At 45.2% G+C, this 17,311-nt stretch overlaps 24 non-coding genes across 24 annotated transcripts; 6 read left to right on the forward strand and 18 right to left on the reverse strand.

Annotated features, from left to right (window-relative positions):
- Nucleotides 1–9: 9 nt before the first annotated feature.
- Nucleotides 10–82, reverse strand: Trnaf-gaa. Its single transcript has one exon. It is a non-coding gene; the product is annotated as a tRNA-Phe (tRNA).
- Nucleotides 83–234: 152 nt separating this feature from the next.
- Trnap-agg lies at nt 235–306 on the forward strand. Its single transcript has one exon. It is a non-coding gene; the product is annotated as a tRNA-Pro (tRNA).
- A 512-nt stretch (nt 307–818) lies between these two features.
- Trnae-uuc lies at nt 819–890 on the reverse strand. Its single transcript has one exon. It is a non-coding gene; the product is annotated as a tRNA-Glu (tRNA).
- Nucleotides 891–907: 17 nt separating this feature from the next.
- On the reverse strand, nt 908–980 carry Trnaf-gaa. The gene has a single exon. It is a non-coding gene; the product is annotated as a tRNA-Phe (tRNA).
- Nucleotides 981–1,716: 736 nt separating this feature from the next.
- Nucleotides 1,717–1,788, reverse strand: Trnae-uuc. The gene has a single exon. It is a non-coding gene; the product is annotated as a tRNA-Glu (tRNA).
- Nucleotides 1,789–1,805: 17 nt separating this feature from the next.
- Nucleotides 1,806–1,878, reverse strand: Trnaf-gaa. Its single transcript has one exon. It is a non-coding gene; the product is annotated as a tRNA-Phe (tRNA).
- Nucleotides 1,879–2,614: 736 nt separating this feature from the next.
- On the reverse strand, nt 2,615–2,686 carry Trnae-uuc. Its single transcript has one exon. It is a non-coding gene; the product is annotated as a tRNA-Glu (tRNA).
- A 17-nt stretch (nt 2,687–2,703) lies between these two features.
- Nucleotides 2,704–2,776, reverse strand: Trnaf-gaa. Its single transcript has one exon. It is a non-coding gene; the product is annotated as a tRNA-Phe (tRNA).
- Nucleotides 2,777–3,512: 736 nt separating this feature from the next.
- Nucleotides 3,513–3,584, reverse strand: Trnae-uuc. Its single transcript has one exon. It is a non-coding gene; the product is annotated as a tRNA-Glu (tRNA).
- Nucleotides 3,585–3,826: 242 nt separating this feature from the next.
- Nucleotides 3,827–3,898, forward strand: Trnap-agg. Its single transcript has one exon. It is a non-coding gene; the product is annotated as a tRNA-Pro (tRNA).
- Nucleotides 3,899–4,416: 518 nt separating this feature from the next.
- Trnae-uuc lies at nt 4,417–4,488 on the reverse strand. The gene has a single exon. It is a non-coding gene; the product is annotated as a tRNA-Glu (tRNA).
- Nucleotides 4,489–4,730: 242 nt separating this feature from the next.
- On the forward strand, nt 4,731–4,802 carry Trnap-agg. Its single transcript has one exon. It is a non-coding gene; the product is annotated as a tRNA-Pro (tRNA).
- Nucleotides 4,803–5,320: 518 nt separating this feature from the next.
- On the reverse strand, nt 5,321–5,392 carry Trnae-uuc. Its single transcript has one exon. It is a non-coding gene; the product is annotated as a tRNA-Glu (tRNA).
- Nucleotides 5,393–5,634: 242 nt separating this feature from the next.
- On the forward strand, nt 5,635–5,706 carry Trnap-agg. Its single transcript has one exon. It is a non-coding gene; the product is annotated as a tRNA-Pro (tRNA).
- Nucleotides 5,707–6,538: 832 nt separating this feature from the next.
- Trnap-agg lies at nt 6,539–6,610 on the forward strand. Its single transcript has one exon. It is a non-coding gene; the product is annotated as a tRNA-Pro (tRNA).
- Nucleotides 6,611–7,217: 607 nt separating this feature from the next.
- Trnaf-gaa lies at nt 7,218–7,290 on the reverse strand. The gene has a single exon. It is a non-coding gene; the product is annotated as a tRNA-Phe (tRNA).
- A 742-nt stretch (nt 7,291–8,032) lies between these two features.
- Trnae-uuc lies at nt 8,033–8,104 on the reverse strand. The gene has a single exon. It is a non-coding gene; the product is annotated as a tRNA-Glu (tRNA).
- Nucleotides 8,105–8,936: 832 nt separating this feature from the next.
- Trnae-uuc lies at nt 8,937–9,008 on the reverse strand. The gene has a single exon. It is a non-coding gene; the product is annotated as a tRNA-Glu (tRNA).
- A 17-nt stretch (nt 9,009–9,025) lies between these two features.
- Trnaf-gaa lies at nt 9,026–9,098 on the reverse strand. The gene has a single exon. It is a non-coding gene; the product is annotated as a tRNA-Phe (tRNA).
- Nucleotides 9,099–9,840: 742 nt separating this feature from the next.
- Trnae-uuc lies at nt 9,841–9,912 on the reverse strand. The gene has a single exon. It is a non-coding gene; the product is annotated as a tRNA-Glu (tRNA).
- Nucleotides 9,913–9,929: 17 nt separating this feature from the next.
- On the reverse strand, nt 9,930–10,002 carry Trnaf-gaa. The gene has a single exon. It is a non-coding gene; the product is annotated as a tRNA-Phe (tRNA).
- Nucleotides 10,003–10,833: 831 nt separating this feature from the next.
- Trnaf-gaa lies at nt 10,834–10,906 on the reverse strand. The gene has a single exon. It is a non-coding gene; the product is annotated as a tRNA-Phe (tRNA).
- Nucleotides 10,907–13,456: 2,550 nt separating this feature from the next.
- Nucleotides 13,457–13,528, reverse strand: Trnae-uuc. Its single transcript has one exon. It is a non-coding gene; the product is annotated as a tRNA-Glu (tRNA).
- Nucleotides 13,529–14,674: 1,146 nt separating this feature from the next.
- On the forward strand, nt 14,675–14,746 carry Trnap-agg. The gene has a single exon. It is a non-coding gene; the product is annotated as a tRNA-Pro (tRNA).
- The last annotated feature ends 2,565 nt before the right edge of the window (nt 14,747–17,311 follow it).

The raw sequence follows: 17,311 nt of genomic DNA on the forward strand, positions 1-17,311 counted from the left end.
GAAGATTCCTGCCGAAACCCGGGATCGAACCAGGGACCTTTAGATCTTCAGTCTAACGCTCTCCCAACTGAGCTATTTCGGCACATTCAAAATGTAAATCAAACAAGAATAGTCCGGGTGACGGCCAATCTTTTTCGTCACAGCTACAAAGTGAACCCAATCGCATAACTCAAAAGACAAGCAATTCACTTTAGACATAGACGCTTGAAACACATTTTGACACTCTTTGAACACGGCTCATTGGTCTAGTCGTATGATTCTCGCTTAGGGTGCGAGAGGTCCCGGGTTCGATTCCCGGATGAGCCCTAGAAGATCCATTCTGATTTTATTATTGTTGTCTATAATCACTTCAAGTGTTGCATTTCATGGGGATGTAGCTCAGATGGTAGAGCGCTCGCTTAGCATGCGAGAAGTACGGGGATCAATAATCTCCAGTACCACATATTTTGCCTAGCATTGCACAATTGCAGACTCTTTACGCCTCATAATGATCAGATGTGACCGTTTTTGCCTGGGACATTACGGGAAATCATCGATACCGACGCTTTGATCTTTTCCAATAATGTAATCTTTTTCGAAATACTGATTTTGACTCTCCCAAATACTACTAGATGGCAGGTACGAAAACTGCCACGCCGTCTGTTGCCTTCCACCCTACCGGGACCAACTCCAGAGGAACTTCCGCACCCCACACGGACCAACATCAAATTGGGATTATCTTTGCTGATTTCCAACTTGTTACTGTAACACCGGAAATATCCGCAAATAAACGAAAAGAATTGAAACAATAGAATTCCTGAATAAAACGTATCTCTCCGTTCCCATACCGGGAATCGAACCCGAGCCTCCTGGGTGAAAGCCAGGTATCCTAGCCACTAGACCATATGGGATTTTGAACGAAGATTCCTGCCGAAACCCGGGATCGAACCAGGGACCTTTAGATCTTCAGTCTAACGCTCTCCCAACTGAGCTATTTCGGCACATTCAAAATGTAAATCAAACAAGAATAGTTCGGGTGACGGCCAATCTTTTTCGTCACAGCTACAAAGTGAACCCAATCGCATAACTCAAAAGACAAGCAATTCACTTTGGACATAGACGCTCGAAACACATTTTGACACTCTTTGAACACGGCTCATTGGTCTAGTCGTTTGATTCTCGCTTAGGGTGCGAGAGGTCCCGGGTTCGATTCCCGGATGAGCCCTAGAAGATCCATTCTGATTTTATTATTGTTATCTATTATCACTTCAAGTGTTGCATTTCATGGGGATGTAGCTCAGATGGTAGAGCGCTCGTTTAGCTTGCGAGAAGTACGGGGATCGATAATCTCCAGTACCACATGTTTTGCCTAGCATTGCACAATTGCAGACTCTTTACGCCTCATAATGATCAGATGTGACCGTTTTTGCCTGGGACATTACGGGAAATCATCGATACCGACGCTTTGATCTTTTCCAATAATGCAATCTTTTTCGAAATACTGATTTTGACTCTCCCAAATACTACTAGATGGCAGGTACGAAAACTGCCACGCCGTCTGTTGCCTTCCACCCTACCGGGACCAACTCCAGAGGAACTTCCGCACCCCACACGGACCAACATCAAATTGGGATTATCTTTGCTAATTTCCAACTTGTTACTGTAACACCGGAAATATCCGCAAATAAACGAAAAGAATTGAAACAATAGAATTCCTGAATAAAACGTATCTCTCCGTTCCCATACCGGGAATCGAACCCGAGCCTCCTGGGTGAAAGCCAGGTATCCTAGCCACTAGACCATATGGGATTTTGAACGAAGATTCCTGCCGAAACCCGGGATCGAACCAGGGACCTTTAGATCTTCAGTCTAACGCTCTCCCAACTGAGCTATTTCGGCACATTCAAAATGTAAATCAAACAAGAATAGTCCGGGTGACGGCCAATCTTTTTCGTCACAGCTACAAAGTGAACCCAATCGCATAACTCAAAAGACAAGCAATTCACTTTGGACATAGACGCTCGAAACACATTTTGACACTCTTTGAACACGGCTCATTGGTCTAGTCGTTTGATTCTCGCTTAGGGTGCGAGAGGTCCCGGGTTCGATTCCCGGATGAGCCCTAGAAGATCCATTCTGATTTTATTATTGTTGTCTATAATCACTTCAAGTGTTGCATTTCATGGGGATGTAGCTCAGATGGTAGAGCGCTCGCTTAGCATGCGAGAAGTACGGGGATCAATAATCTCCAGTACCACATATTTTGCCTAGCATTGCACAATTGCAGACTCTTTACGCCTCATAATGATCAGATGTGACCGTTTTTGCCTGGGACATTACGGGAAATCATCGATACCGACGCTTTGATCTTTTCCAATAATGCAATCTTTTTCGAAATACTGATTTTGACTCTCCCAAATACTACTAGATGGCAGGTACGAAAACTGCCACGCCGTCTGTTGCCTTCCACCCTACCGGGACCAACTCCAGAGGAACTTCCGCACCCCACACGGACCAACATCAAATTGGGATTATCTTTGCTGATTTCCAACTTGTTACTGTAACACCGGAAATATCCGCAAATAAACGAAAAGAATTGAAACAATAGAATTCCTGAATAAAACGTATCTCTCCGTTCCCATACCGGGAATCGAACCCGAGCCTCCTGGGTGAAAGCCAGGTATCCTAGCCACTAGACCATATGGGATTTTGAACGAAGATTCCTGCCGAAACCCGGGATCGAACCAGGGACCTTTAGATCTTCAGTCTAACGCTCTCCCAACTGAGCTATTTCGGCACATTCAAAATGTAAATCAAACAAGAATAGTTCGGGTGACGGCCAATCTTTTTCGTCACAGCTACAAAGTGAACCCAATCGCATAACTCAAAAGACAAGCAATTCACTTTGGACATAGACGCTCGAAACACATTTTGACACTCTTTGAACACGGCTCATTGGTCTAGTCGTTTGATTCTCGCTTAGGGTGCGAGAGGTCCCGGGTTCGATTCCCGGATGAGCCCTAGAAGATCCATTCTGATTTTATTATTGTTATCTATTATCACTTCAAGTGTTGCATTTCATGGGGATGTAGCTCAGATGGTAGAGCGCTCGTTTAGCATGCGAGAAGTACGGGGATCGATAATCTCCAGTACCACATGTTTTGCCTAGCATTGCACAATTGCAGACTCTTTACGCCTCATAATGATCAGATGTGACCGTTTTTGCCTGGGACATTACGGGAAATCATCGATACCGACGCTTTGATCTTTTCCAATAATGCAATCTTTTTCGAAATACTGATTTTGACTCTCCCAAATACTACTAGATGGCAGGTACGAAAACTGCCACGCCGTCTGTTGCCTTCCACCCTACCGGGACCAACTCCAGAGGAACTTCCGCACCCCACACGGACCAACATCAAATTGGGATTATCTTTGCTGATTTCCAACTTGTTACTGTAACACCGGAAATATCCGCAAATAAACGAAAAGAATTGAAACAATAGAATTCCTGAATAAAACGTATCTCTCCGTTCCCATACCGGGAATCGAACCCGAGCCTCCTGGGTGAAAGCCAGGTATCCTAGCCACTAGACCATATGGGATTTTAAACGAAGATTCCTGCCGATACCCGGGATCGAACCAGGGACCTTTAGATCTTCAGTCTAACGCTCTCCCAACTGAGCTATTTCGGCACATTCAAAATGTAAATCAAACAAGAATAGTCCGGGTGACGGCCAATCTTTTTCGTCACAGCTACAAAGTGAACCCAATCGCATAACTCAAAAGACAAGCAATTCACTTTGGACATAGACGCTCGAAACACATTTTGACACTCTTTGAACACGGCTCATTGGTCTAGTCGTATGATTCTCGCTTAGGGTGCGAGAGGTCCCGGGTTCGATTCCCGGATGAGCCCTAGAAGATCCATTCTGATTTTATTATTGTTGTCTATAATCACTTCAAGTGTTGCATTTCATGGGGATGTAGCTCAGATGGTAGAGCGCTCGCTTAGCATGCGAGAAGTACGGGGATCGATACCCTGCATCTCCAGTACCACATGTTTTGCCTAGCATTGCACAATTGCAGACTCTTTACGCCTCATAATGATCAGATGTGACCGTTTTTGCCTGGGACATTACGGGAAATCATCGATACCGACGCTTTGATCTTTTCCAATAATGCAATCTTTTTCGAAATACTGATTTTGACTCTCCCAAATACTACTAGATGGCAGGTACGAAAACTGCCACGCCGTCTGTTGCCTTCCACCCTACCGGGACCAACTCCAGAGGAACTTCCGCACCCCACACGGACCAACATCAAATTGGGATTATCTTTGCTGATTTCCAACTTGTTACTGTAACACCGGAAATATCCGCAAATAAACGAAAAGAATTGAAACAATAGAATTCCTGAATAAAACGTATCTCTCCGTTCCCATACCGGGAATCGAACCCGAGCCTCCTGGGTGAAAGCCAGGTATCCTAGCCACTAGACCATATGGGATTTTAAACGAAGATTCCTGCCGATACCCGGGATCGAAACAGGGACCTTTAGATCTTCAGTCTAACGCTCTCCCAACTGAGCTATTTCGGCACATTCAAAATGTAAATCAAACAAGAATAGTCCGGGTGACGGCCAATCTTTTTCGTCACAGCTACAAAGTGAACCCAATCGCATAACTCAAAAGACAAGCAATTCACTTTGGACATAGACGCTCGAAACACATTTTGACACTCTTTGAACACGGCTCATTGGTCTAGTCGTATGATTCTCGCTTAGGGTGCGAGAGGTCCCGGGTTCGATTCCCGGATGAGCCCTAGAAGATCCATTCTGATTTTATTATTGTTGTCTATAATCACTTCAAGTGTTGCATTTCATGGGGATGTAGCTCAGATGGTAGAGCGCTCGCTTAGCATGCGAGAAGTACGGGGATCGATACCCTGCATCTCCAGTACCACATGTTTTGCCTAGCATTGCACAATTGCAGACTCTTTACGCCTCATAATGATCAGATGTGACCGTTTTTGCCTGGGACATTACGGGAAATCATCGATACCGACGCTTTGATCTTTTCCAATAATGCAATCTTTTTCGAAATACTGATTTTGACTCTCCCAAATACTACTAGATGGCAGGTACGAAAACTGCCACGCCGTCTGTTGCCTTCCACCCTACCGGGACCAACTCCAGAGGAACTTCCGCACCCCACACGGACCAACATCAAATTGGGATTATCTTTGCTGATTTCCAACTTGTTACTGTAACACCGGAAATATCCGCAAATAAACGAAAAGAATTGAAACAATAGAATTCCTGAAGAAAACGTATCTCTCCGTTCCCATACCGGGAATCGAACCCGAGCCTCCTGGGTGAAAGCCAGGTATCCTAGCCACTAGACCATATGGGATTTTGAACGAAGATTCCTGCCGAAACCCGGGATCGAACCAGGGACCTTTAGATCTTCAGTCTAACGCTTTCCCAACTGAGCTATTTCGGAACATTCAAAATGTAAATCAAACAAGAATAGTCCGGGTGACGGCCAATCTTTTTCGTCACAGCTACAAAGTGAACCCAATCGCATAACTCAAAAGACAAGCAATTCACTTTGGACATAGACGCTCGAAACACATTTTGACACTCTTTGCACACGGCTCATTGGTCTAGTCGTATGATTCTCGCTTAGGGTGCGAGAGGTCCCGGGTTCGATTCCCGGATGAGCCCTAGAAGATCCATTCTTATTTTGTTATTGTTGTCTATAATCACTTCAAGTGTTGCATTTCATGGGGATGTAGCTCAGATGGTAGAGCGCTCGCTTAACATGCGAGAAGTACGGGGATCGATACCCTGCATCTCCAGTACCACATGTTTTGCCTAGCATTGCACAATTGCAGACTCTTTACGCCTCATAATGATCAGATGTGACCGTTTTTGCCTGGGACATTACGGGAAATCATCGATACCGACGCTTTGATCTTTTCCAATAATGCAATCTTTTTCGAAATACTGATTTTGACTCTCCCAAATACTACTAGATGGCAGGTACGAAAACTGCCACGCCGTCTGTTGCCTTCCACCCTACCGGGACCAACTCCAGAGGAACTTCCGCACCCCACACGGACCAACATCAAATTGGGATTATCTTTGCTGATTTCCAACTTGTTACTGTAACACCGGAAATATCCGCAAATAAACGAAAAGAATTGAAACAATAGAATTCCTGAATAAAACGTATCTCTCCGTTCCCATACCGGGAATCGAACCCGAGCCTCCTGGGTGAAATCCAGGTATCCTAGCCACTAGACCATATGGAATTTTGAACGAAGATTCCTGCCGAAACCCGGGATCGAACCAGGGACCTTTAGATCTTCAGTCTAACGCTTTCCCAACTGAGCTATTTCGGAACATTCAAAATGTAAATCAAACAAGAATAGTCCGGGTGACGGCCAATCTTTTTCGTCACAGCTACAAAGTGAACCCAATCGCATAACTCAAAAGACAAGCAATTCACTTTGGACATAGACGCTCGAAACACATTTTGACACTCTTTGCACACGGCTCATTGGTCTAGTCGTATGATTCTCGCTTAGGGTGCGAGAGGTCCCGGGTTCGAATCCCGGATGAGCCCTAGAAGATCCATTCTTATTTTGTTATTGTTGTCTATAATCACTTCAAGTGTTGCATTTCATGGGGATGTAGCTCAGATGGTAGAGCGCTCGCTTAACATGCGAGAAGTACGGGGATCGATACCCTGCATCTCCAGTACCACATGTTTTGCCTAGCATTGCACAATTGCAGACTCTTTACGCCTCATAATGATCAGATGTGACCGTTTTTGCCTGGGACATTACGGGAAATCATCGATACCGACGCTTTGATCTTTTCCAATAATGCAATCTTTTTCGAAATACTGATTTTGACTCTCCCAAATACTACTAGATGGCAGGTACGAAAACTGCCACGCCGTCTGTTGCCTTCCACCCTACCGGGACCAACTCCAGAGGAACTTCCGCACCCCACACGGACCAACATCAAATTGGGATTATCTTTGCTGATTTCCAACTTGTTACTGTAACACCGGAAATATCCGCAAATAAACGAAAAGAATTGAAACAATAGAATTCCTGAATAAAACGTATCTCTCCGTTCCCATACCGGGAATCGAACCCGAGCCTCCTGGGTGAAAGCCAGGTATCCTAGCCACTAGACCATACGGGATTTTGAACGAAGACTCCTGCCGAAACCCGGGATCGAACCAGGGACCTTTAGATCTTCAGTCTAACGCTCTCCCAACTGAGCTATTTCGGCACATTCAAAATGTAAATCAAACAAGAATAGTCCGGGTGACGGCCAATCTTTTTCGTCACAGCTACAAAGTGAACCCAATCGCATAACTCAAAAGACAAGCAATTCACTTTGGACATAGACGCTCGAAACACATTTTGACACTCTTTGAACACGGCCCATTGGTCTAGTCGTATGATTCTCGCTTAGGGTGCGAGAGGTCCCGGGTTCGATTCCCGGATGAGCCCTAGAAGATCCATTCTGATTTTATTATTGTTGTCTATAATCACTTCAAGTGTTGCATTTCATGGGGATGTAGCTCAGATGGTAGAGCGCTCGCTTAGCATGCGAGAAGTACGGTGATCGATACCCTGCATCTCCAGTACCACATGTTTTGCCTAGCATTGCACAATTGCAGACTCTTTACGTCTCATAATGATCAGATGTGAGCGTTTTTGCCTGGGACATTACGGGAAATCATCGATACCGACGCTTTGATCTTTTCCAATAATGCAATCTTTTTCGAAATACTGATTTTGACTCTCCCAAATACTACTAGATGGCAGGTACGAAAACTGCCACGCCGTCTGTTGCCTTCCACCCTACCGGGACCAACTCCAGAGGAACTTCCGCACCCCACACGGACCAACATCAAATTGGGATTATCTTTGCTGATTTCCAACTTGTTACTGTAACACCGGAAATATCCGCAAATAAACGAAAAGAATTGAAACAATAGAATTCCTGAATAAAACGTATCTCTCCGTTCCCATACCGGGAATCGAACCCGAGCCTCCTGGGTGAAAGCCAGGTATCCTAGCCACTAGACCATATGGGATTTTGAACGAAGATTCCTGCCGGAACCCGGGATCGTACCAGGGACCTTTAGATCTTCAGTCTAACGCTCTCCCAACTGAGCTATTTCGGCACATTCAAAATGTAAATCAAACAAGAATAGTCCGGGTGACGGCCAATCTTTTTCGTCACAGCTACAAAGTGAACCCAATCGCATAACTCAAAAGACAAGCAATTCACTTTGGACATAGACGCTCGAAACACATTTTGACACTCTTTGAACACGGCTTATTGGTCTAGTCGTATGATTCTCGCTTAGGGTGCGAGAGGTCCCGGGTTCGATTCCCGGATGAGCCCTAGAAGATCCATTCTGATTTTATTATTGTTATCTATAATCACTTCAAGTGTTGCATTTCATGGGGATGTAGCTCAGATGGTAGAGCGCTCGCTTAGCATGCGAGAAGTACGGGGATCGATACCCTGCATCTCCAGTACCACATGTTTTGCCTAGCATTGCACAATTGCAGACTCTTTACGCCTCATAATGATCAGATGTGAGCGTTTTTGCCTGGGACATTACGGGAAATCATCGATACCGACGCTTTGATCTTTTCCAATAATGCAATCTTTTTCGAAATACTGATTTTGACTCTCCCAAATACTACTAGATGGCAGGTACGAAAACTGCCACGCCGTCTGTTGCCTTCCACCCTACCGGGACCAACTCCAGAGGAACTTCCGCACCCCACACGGATCAACATCAAATTGGGATTATCTTTGCTGATTTCCAACTTGTTACTGTAACACCGGAAATATCCGCAAATAAACGAAAAGAATTGAAACAATAGAATTCCTGAATAAAACGTATCTCTCCGTTCCCATACCGGGAATCGAACCCGAGCCTCCTGGGTGAAAGCCAGGTATCCTAGCCACTAGACCATATGGGATTTTGAACGAAGATTCCTGCCGAAACCCGGGATCGAACCAGGGACCTTTAGATCTTCAGTCTAACGCTCTCCCAACTGAGCTATTTCGGCACATTCAAAATGTAAATCAAACAAGAATAGTCCGGGTGACGGCCAATCTTTTTCGTCACAGCTACAAAGTGAACCCAATCGCATAACTCAAAAGACAAGCAATTCACTTTGGACATAGACAATCCAAACACATTTTGACACTCTTTGAACACGGCTCATTGGTCTAGTCGTATGATTCTCGCTTAGGGTGCGAGAGGTCCTGGGTTCGATTCCCGGATGAGCCCTAGAAGATCCATTCTGATTTTATTATTGTTGTCTATAATCACTTCAAGTGTTGCATTTCATGGGGGTGTAGCTCAGATGGTAGAGCGCTCGCTTAGCATGCGAGAAGTACGGGGATCGATACCCTGCATCTCCAGTACCACATGTTTTGCCTAGCATTGCACAATTGCAGACTCTTTACGCCTCATAATGATCAGATGTGACCGTTTTTGCCTGGGACATTACGGGAAATCATCGATACCGACGCTTTGATCTTTTCCAATAATGCAATCTTTTTCGAAATACTGATTTTGACTCTCCCAAATACTACTAGATGGCAGGTACGAAAACTGCCACGCCGTCTGTTGCCTTCCACCCTACCGGGACCAACTCCAGAGGAACTTCCGCACCCCACACGGACCAACATCAAATTGGGATTATCTTTGCTGATTTCCAACTTGTTACTGTAACACATGAAATATCCGCAAATAAACGAAAAGAATTGAAACAATAGAATTCCTGAATAAAACGTATCTCTCCGTTCCCATACCGGGAATCGAACCCGAGCCTCCTGGGTGAAAGCCAGGTATCCTAGCCACTAGACCATATGGGATTTTGAACGAAGATTCCTGCCGAAACCCGGGATCGAACCAGGGACCTTTAGATCTTCAGTCTAACGCTCTCCCAACTGAGCTATTTCGGCACATTCAAAATGTAAATCAAACAAGAATAGTCCGGGTGACGGCCAATCTTTTTCGTCCCAGCTACAAAGTGAACCCAATCGCATAACTCAAAAGACAAGCAATTCACTTTGGACATAGACGCTCGAAACACATTTTGACACTCTTTGAACACGGCTCATTGGTCTAGTCGTATGATTCTCGCTTAGGGTGCGAGAGGTCCTGGGTTCGATTCCCGGATGAGCCCTAGAAGATCCATTCTGATTTTATTATTGTTGTCTATAATCACTTCAAGTGTTGCATTTCATGGGGATGTAGCTCAGATGGTAGAGCGCTCGCTTAGCATGCGAGAAGTACGGGGATCGATACCCTGCATATCCAGTACCACATGTTTTGCCTAGCATTGCACAATTGCAGACTCTTTACGCCTCATAATGATCAGATGTGACCGTTTTTGCCTGGGACATTACGGGAAATCATCGATACCGACGCTTTGATCTTTTCCAATAATGCAATCTTTTTCGAAATACTGATTTTGACTCTCCCAAATACTACTAGATGGCAGGTACGAAAACTGCCACGCCGTCTGTTGCCTTCCACCCTACCGGGACCAACTCCAGAGGAACTTCCGCACCCCACACGGACCAACATCAAATTGGGATTATCTTTGCTGATTTCCAACTTGTTACTGTAACACCGGAAATATCCGAAAATAAACGAAAAGAATTGAAACAATAGAATTCCTCAATAAAACGTATCTCTCCGTTCCCATACCGGGAATCGAACCCGAGCCTCCTGGGTGAAAGCTAGGTATCCTAGCCACTAGACCATATGGGATTTTGAACGAAGATTCCTGCCGAAACCCGGGATCGAACCAGGGACCTTTAGATCTTCAGTCTAACGCTCTCCCAACTGAGCTATTTCGGCACATTCAAAATGTAAATCAAACAAGAATAGTCCGGGTGACGGCCAATCTTTTTCGTCCCAGCTACAAAGTGAACCCAATCGCATAACTCAAAAGACAAGCAATTCACTTTGGACATAGACGCTCGAAACACATTTTGACACTCTTTGAACACGGCTCAGTGGTCTAGTCGTATGATTCTCGCTTAGGGTGCGAGAGGTCCCGGGTTCGATTCCCGGATGAGCCCTAGAAGATCCATTCTGATTTTATTATTGTTGTCTATAATCACTTCAAGTGTTGCATTTCATGGGGATGTAGCTCAGATGGTAGAGCGCTCGCTTAGCATGCGAGAAGTACGGGGATCGATACCCTGCATCTCCAGTACCACATGTTTTGCCTAGCATTGCACAATTGCAGACTCTTTACGCCTCATAATGATCAGATGTGACCGTTTTTGCCTGGGACATTACGGGAAATCATCGATACCGACGCTTTGATCTTTTCCAATAATGCAATCTTTTTCGAAATACTGATTTTGACTCTCCCAAATACTACTAGATGGCAGGTACGAAAACTGCCACGCCGTCTGTTGCCTTCCACCCTACCGGGACCAACTCCAGAGGAACTTCCGCACCCCACACGGACCAACATCAAATTGGGATTATCTTTGCTGATTTCCAACTTGTTACTGTAACACCGGAAATATCCGCAAATAAACGAAAAGAATTGAAATAATAGAATTCATGAATAAAACGTATCTCTCCGATCCCATACCGGGAATCGAACCCGAGCCTCCTGGGTGAAAGCCAGGTATCCTAGTAACTAGACCATATGGGATTTTGAACGAAGATTCCTGCCGAAACCCAGGATGGAACCAGGGACCTTTAGATCTTCAGTCTAACGCTCTCCCAACTGAGCTATTTCGGCACATTCAAAATGTAAATCAAACAAGAATAGTCCGGTAGACAGCCAATCTTTTTCGTCACAGCTACAAAGTGAACCCAATCGCATAACTCAAAAGACAAGCAATTCATTTTGGACATAGACGCTCGAAACACATTTTGACACTCTTTGAACACGGCTCATTGGTCTAGTCGTATGATTCTCGCTTAGGGTGCGAGAGGTCCCGGGTTCGAATCCCGGATGAGGCCTAGAAGATCCATTCTGATTTTATTATTGTTGTCTATAATCACTTCAAGTGTTGCATTTCATGGGGATGTAGCTCAGATGGTAGAGCGCTCGCTTAGCATGCGAGAAGTACGGGGATCGATACCCTGCATCTCCAGTACCACATGTTTTGCCTAGCATTGCACAATTGCAGACTCTTTACGCCTCATAATGATCAGATGTGACCGTTTTTGCCTGGGACATTACGGGAAATCATCGATACCGACGCTTTGATCTTTTCCAATAATGCAATCTTTTTCGAAATACTGATTTTGACTCTCCCAAATACTACTAGATGGCAGGTACGAAAACTGCCACGCCGTCTGTTGCCTTCCACCCTACCGGGACCAACTCCAGAGGAACTTCCGCACCCCACACGGACCAACATCAAATTGGGATTATCTTTGCTGATTTCCAACTTGTTACTGTAACACCGGAAATATCCGCAAATAAACGAAAAGAATTGAAACAATAGAGTTCCTGAATAAAACGTATCTCTCCGTTCCCATACCGTGAATCGAACCCGAGCCTCCTGGGTGAAAACCAGGTATCCTAGCCACTAGACCATATGGGATTTTGAACGAAGATTCCTGCCGAAACCCGTGATCGAACCAGGGACCTTTAGATCTTCAGTCTAACGCTCTCCCAACTGAGCTATTTCGGCACATTCAAAATGTAAATCAAACAAGAATAGTCCGGTAGACAGCCAATCTTTTTCGTCACAGCTACAAAGTGAACCCAATCGCATAACTCAAAAGACAAGCAATTCATTTTGGACATAGACGCTCGAAACACATTTTGACACTCTTTGAACACGGCTCATTGGTCTAGTCGTATGATTCTCGCTTAGGGTGCGAGAGGTCCCGGGTTCGATTCCCGGATGAGGCCTAGAAGATCCATTCTGATTTTATTATTGTTGTCTATAATCACTTCAAGTGTTGCATTTCATGGGGATGTAGCTCAGATGGTAGAGCGCTCGCTTAGCATGCGAGAAGTACGGGGATCGATACCCTGCATCTCCAGTACCACATGTTTTGCCTAGCATTGCACAATTGCAGACTCTTTACGCCTCATAATGATCAGATGTGACCGTTTTTGCCTGGGACATTACGGGAAATCATCGATACCGACGCTTTGATCCTTTCCAATAATGCAATCTTTTTCGAAATACTGATTTTGACTCTCCCAAATACTACTAGATGGCAGGTACGAAAACTGCCACGCCGTCTGTTGCCTTCCACCCTACCGGGACCAACTCCAGAGGAACTTCCGCACCCCACACGGACCAACATCAAATTGGGATTATCTTTGCTGATTTCCAACTTGTTACTGTAACACCGGAAATATCCGCAAATAAACGAAAAGAATTGAAACAATAGAATTCCTGAATAAAACGTATCTCTCCGTTCCCATACCGGGAATCGAACCCGAGCCTCCTGGGTGAAAGCCAGGTATCCTAGCCACTAGACCATATGGGATTTTGAACGAAGATTCCTGCCGAAACCCGTGATCGAACCAGGGACCTTTAGATCTTCAGTCTAACGCTCTCCCAACTGAGCTATTTCGGCACATTCAAAATGTAAATCAAACAAGAATAGTCCGGTAGACAGCCAATCTTTTTCGTCACAGCTACAAAGTGAACCCAATCGCATAACTCAAAAGACAAGCAATTCATTTTGGACATAGACGCTCGAAACACATTTTGACACTCTTTGAACACGGCTCATTGGTCTAGTCGTATGATTCTCGCTTAGGGTGCGAGAGGTCCCGGGTTCGATTCCCGGATGAGGCCTAGAAGATCCATTCTGATTTTATTATTGTTGTCTATAATCACTTCAAGTGTTGCATTTCATGGGGATGTAGCTCAGATGGTAGAGCGCTCGCTTAGCATGCGAGAAGTACGGGGATCGATACCCTGCATCTCCAGTACCACATGTTTTGCCTAGCATTGCACAATTGCAGACTCTTTACGCCTCATAATGATCAGATGTGACCGTTTTTGCCTGGGACATTACGGGAAATCATCGATACCGACGCTTTGATCTTTTCCAATAATGCAATCTTTTTCGAAATACTGATTTTGACTCTCCCAAATACTACTAGATGGCAGGTACGAAAACTGCCACGCCGTCTGTTGCCTTCCACCCTACCGGGACCAACTCCAGAGGAACTTCCGCACCCCACACGGACCAACATCAAATTGGGATTATCTTTGCTGATTTCCAACTTGTTACTGTAACACCGGAAATATCCGCAAATAAACGAAAAGAATTGAAATAATAGAATTCATGAATAAAACGTATCTCTCCGATCCCATACCGGGAATCGAACCCGAGCCTCCTGGGTGAAAGCCAGGTATCCTAGTAACTAGACCATATGGGATTTTGAACGAAGATTCCTGCCGAAACCCAGGATGGAACCAGGGACATTTAGATCTTCAGTCTAACGCTCTCCCAACTGAGCTATTTCGGCACATTCGAAATGTAAATCAAACAAGAATAGTCCGGGTGACGGCCAATCTTTTTTGTCACAGCTACAAAGTGAACCCAATCGCATAACTCAAAAGACAAGCAATTCACTTTGGACATAGACGCTTGAAACACATTTTGACACTCTTTGAACACGGCTCATTGGTCTAGTCGTATGATTCTCGCTTAGGGTGCGAGAGGTCCCGGGTTCGATTCCCGGATGAGCCCTAGAAGATCCATTCTGATTTTATTATTGTTGTCTATAATCACTTCATGTGTGTCATCTGTATTATAACAATCTGGCAACTTCTAACTATAATTTGCGCCTCTATTTATCTCTCCTCCCTTCTTGTTCTTCTCGCTGTCAGTTCCCTCGCCATTTTATCGTCTGCTGAAGCGTGATTTGCATGAGCAGCGTGTAGTTTCTGTTCTCTGACAGACTTGCTTGTTCCCATTCTTGTGGTCAGTTACGATAATTTAGTGATATTTCCGTCATTTGTATCAGGTACAATAATTCCTTGTTCGTTATGTGTGCCTGAATCTAAAACATCATTTATTTATTCAGTTGAAGTCCTTCGTGACATGATTTGATTGTGAGGCATTGTAACTGTCAGGCCTCGTGATTCATGCTCTTTACTTCAAGTCATTGGTAACTTTCCCTTCTTGTCATAACCTACACCTCTTTCTAATTTAATGTTTTCCCTCATACCAGGTGGGTTGTCATATTGTACGAGTGATTACCACCCTCTATTCTTGTACATGAGTATCCTGTTATTCCCAGGTATTATTACGCCTCATAATTTATTTCCCTTTCGCTTTACTAAACTATTTAATTATTAGGAACCAAAATATACACAAGTCCATTACTGACTTTCTAGTCGTTCCAGTCAGCTGCTTACAACAGCTGATGCAGCCATTCATTTCAGGTTCTCGTATAGTGAGAACATTTGGTCCTTCGAACCGGAGTTGAATTCTCTACAGCTCCATACAAGATTTATTTCATCTTTATGTTCACTGGTTCAGCCTGTTGAGTCTTACGGCCGTTATCCCAGCTCGCTTCTTATCATCTCGTAGCACGTCGGTGCACCTTATTTCGGCCCCAACATGGATGGTGGCTCGCAAGTCCTGGAGGAAGAAGCTATCGACGAGGCCATCTTAAGACTAGCAGCCTTAAAGTCAAGAAGATCGACGTTGCGTCGCCAGATCACGATGACCAACAGACAGATCGAGTCTTTGATCAGTGTAAGGGGTTCAAGAAGAGCCTTGCGCGGATGTCTACGCCACGTTGAAGAGTTGCTGCTGGAGAGTACACGGTTGCATTCCGAGATATTATCGATCGAAGACAACGACGCGGAGGCCGAAAGACAAGATTCTAATCATTTAGGCTATATCACGCGTTCGAGTGATCTGGCCATTGCTGCGCAAGTCTATTTGAACAGTCGAGATGGAGACGCCGAGTCGGTCATCGGACAAAACATCATCCCGAACCCAGCGCCTGTAATCCCAGCGCCTGTAATCCCAGCGCCTGTAATCCCAGCGCCTGTAATCGACCCAGTGGAAGCACAGGGAAGAGAACGTGCTCGTCAGGAAGAGGTTGCCAACGCATTGATGAGAGCAGAACAAGCTCGTGAACGAATGGATAGGGCTTGGGAGGAAGCGGATGAGGCTCAAAATGCTCTCAGGTCTCTGGGAATAGAGAATCCAAGAAGGAATCAGCTGCCCGAAGAGGACCGGTTTACGTCAGTTAGTCAACACCCTATTACTCCAGCCGAAGATGGATCGGAGCAGCAACGCCGACTGAACATCAACAACAATCAAGAGAATCCTGACACCTGGATCGACCTATACAGTGCGGGCCTGCTTCCACCCGTCGTTGCCACTCATAGCACGCGTTCATCAGTGTCGGCCGAGCTAGAGTCTTTCGAAGGAAAGGCACTCGAATGGTTCTCTTGGATTGATCTATTCAGAGCACTAGTACATGACACTCCTAAGTCAGCTGGTGAGAAGTTGGCGCTTTTGAAGAGATACTTACGCGGGGACTGTTTGGATTTAGTCTACGGTCTAGGAGGTGGTGAACCAGCGTACATTGAAGCTCTTGTGCGTCTGAAGCAGACTTGCGGAAGACGTGACGTCATGAGAGCAGCCCATCATCAAGCCATCGGGAAACTCGAACCAAAGCAGGACCCGGGATCATTCAAGCGATTTGCGGAGAGGATCCGCACTCATCTATTTGACCTCAGCAGGATCGGGGAGACCGGCACAACGGATCTGATCGAGAAAATTTGCCTGAAGCTTCAGTTGCACGATCGATTGGCCTGGAATGAAGGGAGACGAGGACGGATTGAAGATCGGAGCCTGAATGATTTCGGTATGTGGCTGTGTTCTCGCGCCTCCGCGTATCAAAACGCGTTCAGCATAGCAGCAGACCAGGTCAATCCAAACTCGAGCAAGCTATCCAATCAGAAACGTCAAGCCCGGACAAATCAAAGTTCGACCAAGTCATTTGACGGGCAGAAAAAGGAGTCTAGTCGTTTTAACGGTAAACCGTTCTGTTTCAAATGTGAGAAGGAGCATCGATTGGTTGATTGTGAAGATTTTAAATCGCTTTCCGTCGGGGAACGTCTTACATTTTGCATGCGTCGACGTCTTTGCTTCTACTGCTTTTCAACCAAGCATTCAGTTCGTGAGTGCGACAGACGGAAGATATGCAAGCATGCCGGTTGCGGTTTTTATCATCATCAGTTGCTGCATAGTTCCACCAAGGAAGGTTCGCCGTCGGAAAAGGAGAGTGAA

This window comes from Daphnia pulicaria, chromosome 7, assembly GCF_021234035.1.
Source record: "Daphnia pulicaria isolate SC F1-1A chromosome 7, SC_F0-13Bv2, whole genome shotgun sequence".
NCBI lineage: Eukaryota > Metazoa > Arthropoda > Branchiopoda > Diplostraca > Daphniidae > Daphnia > Daphnia pulicaria.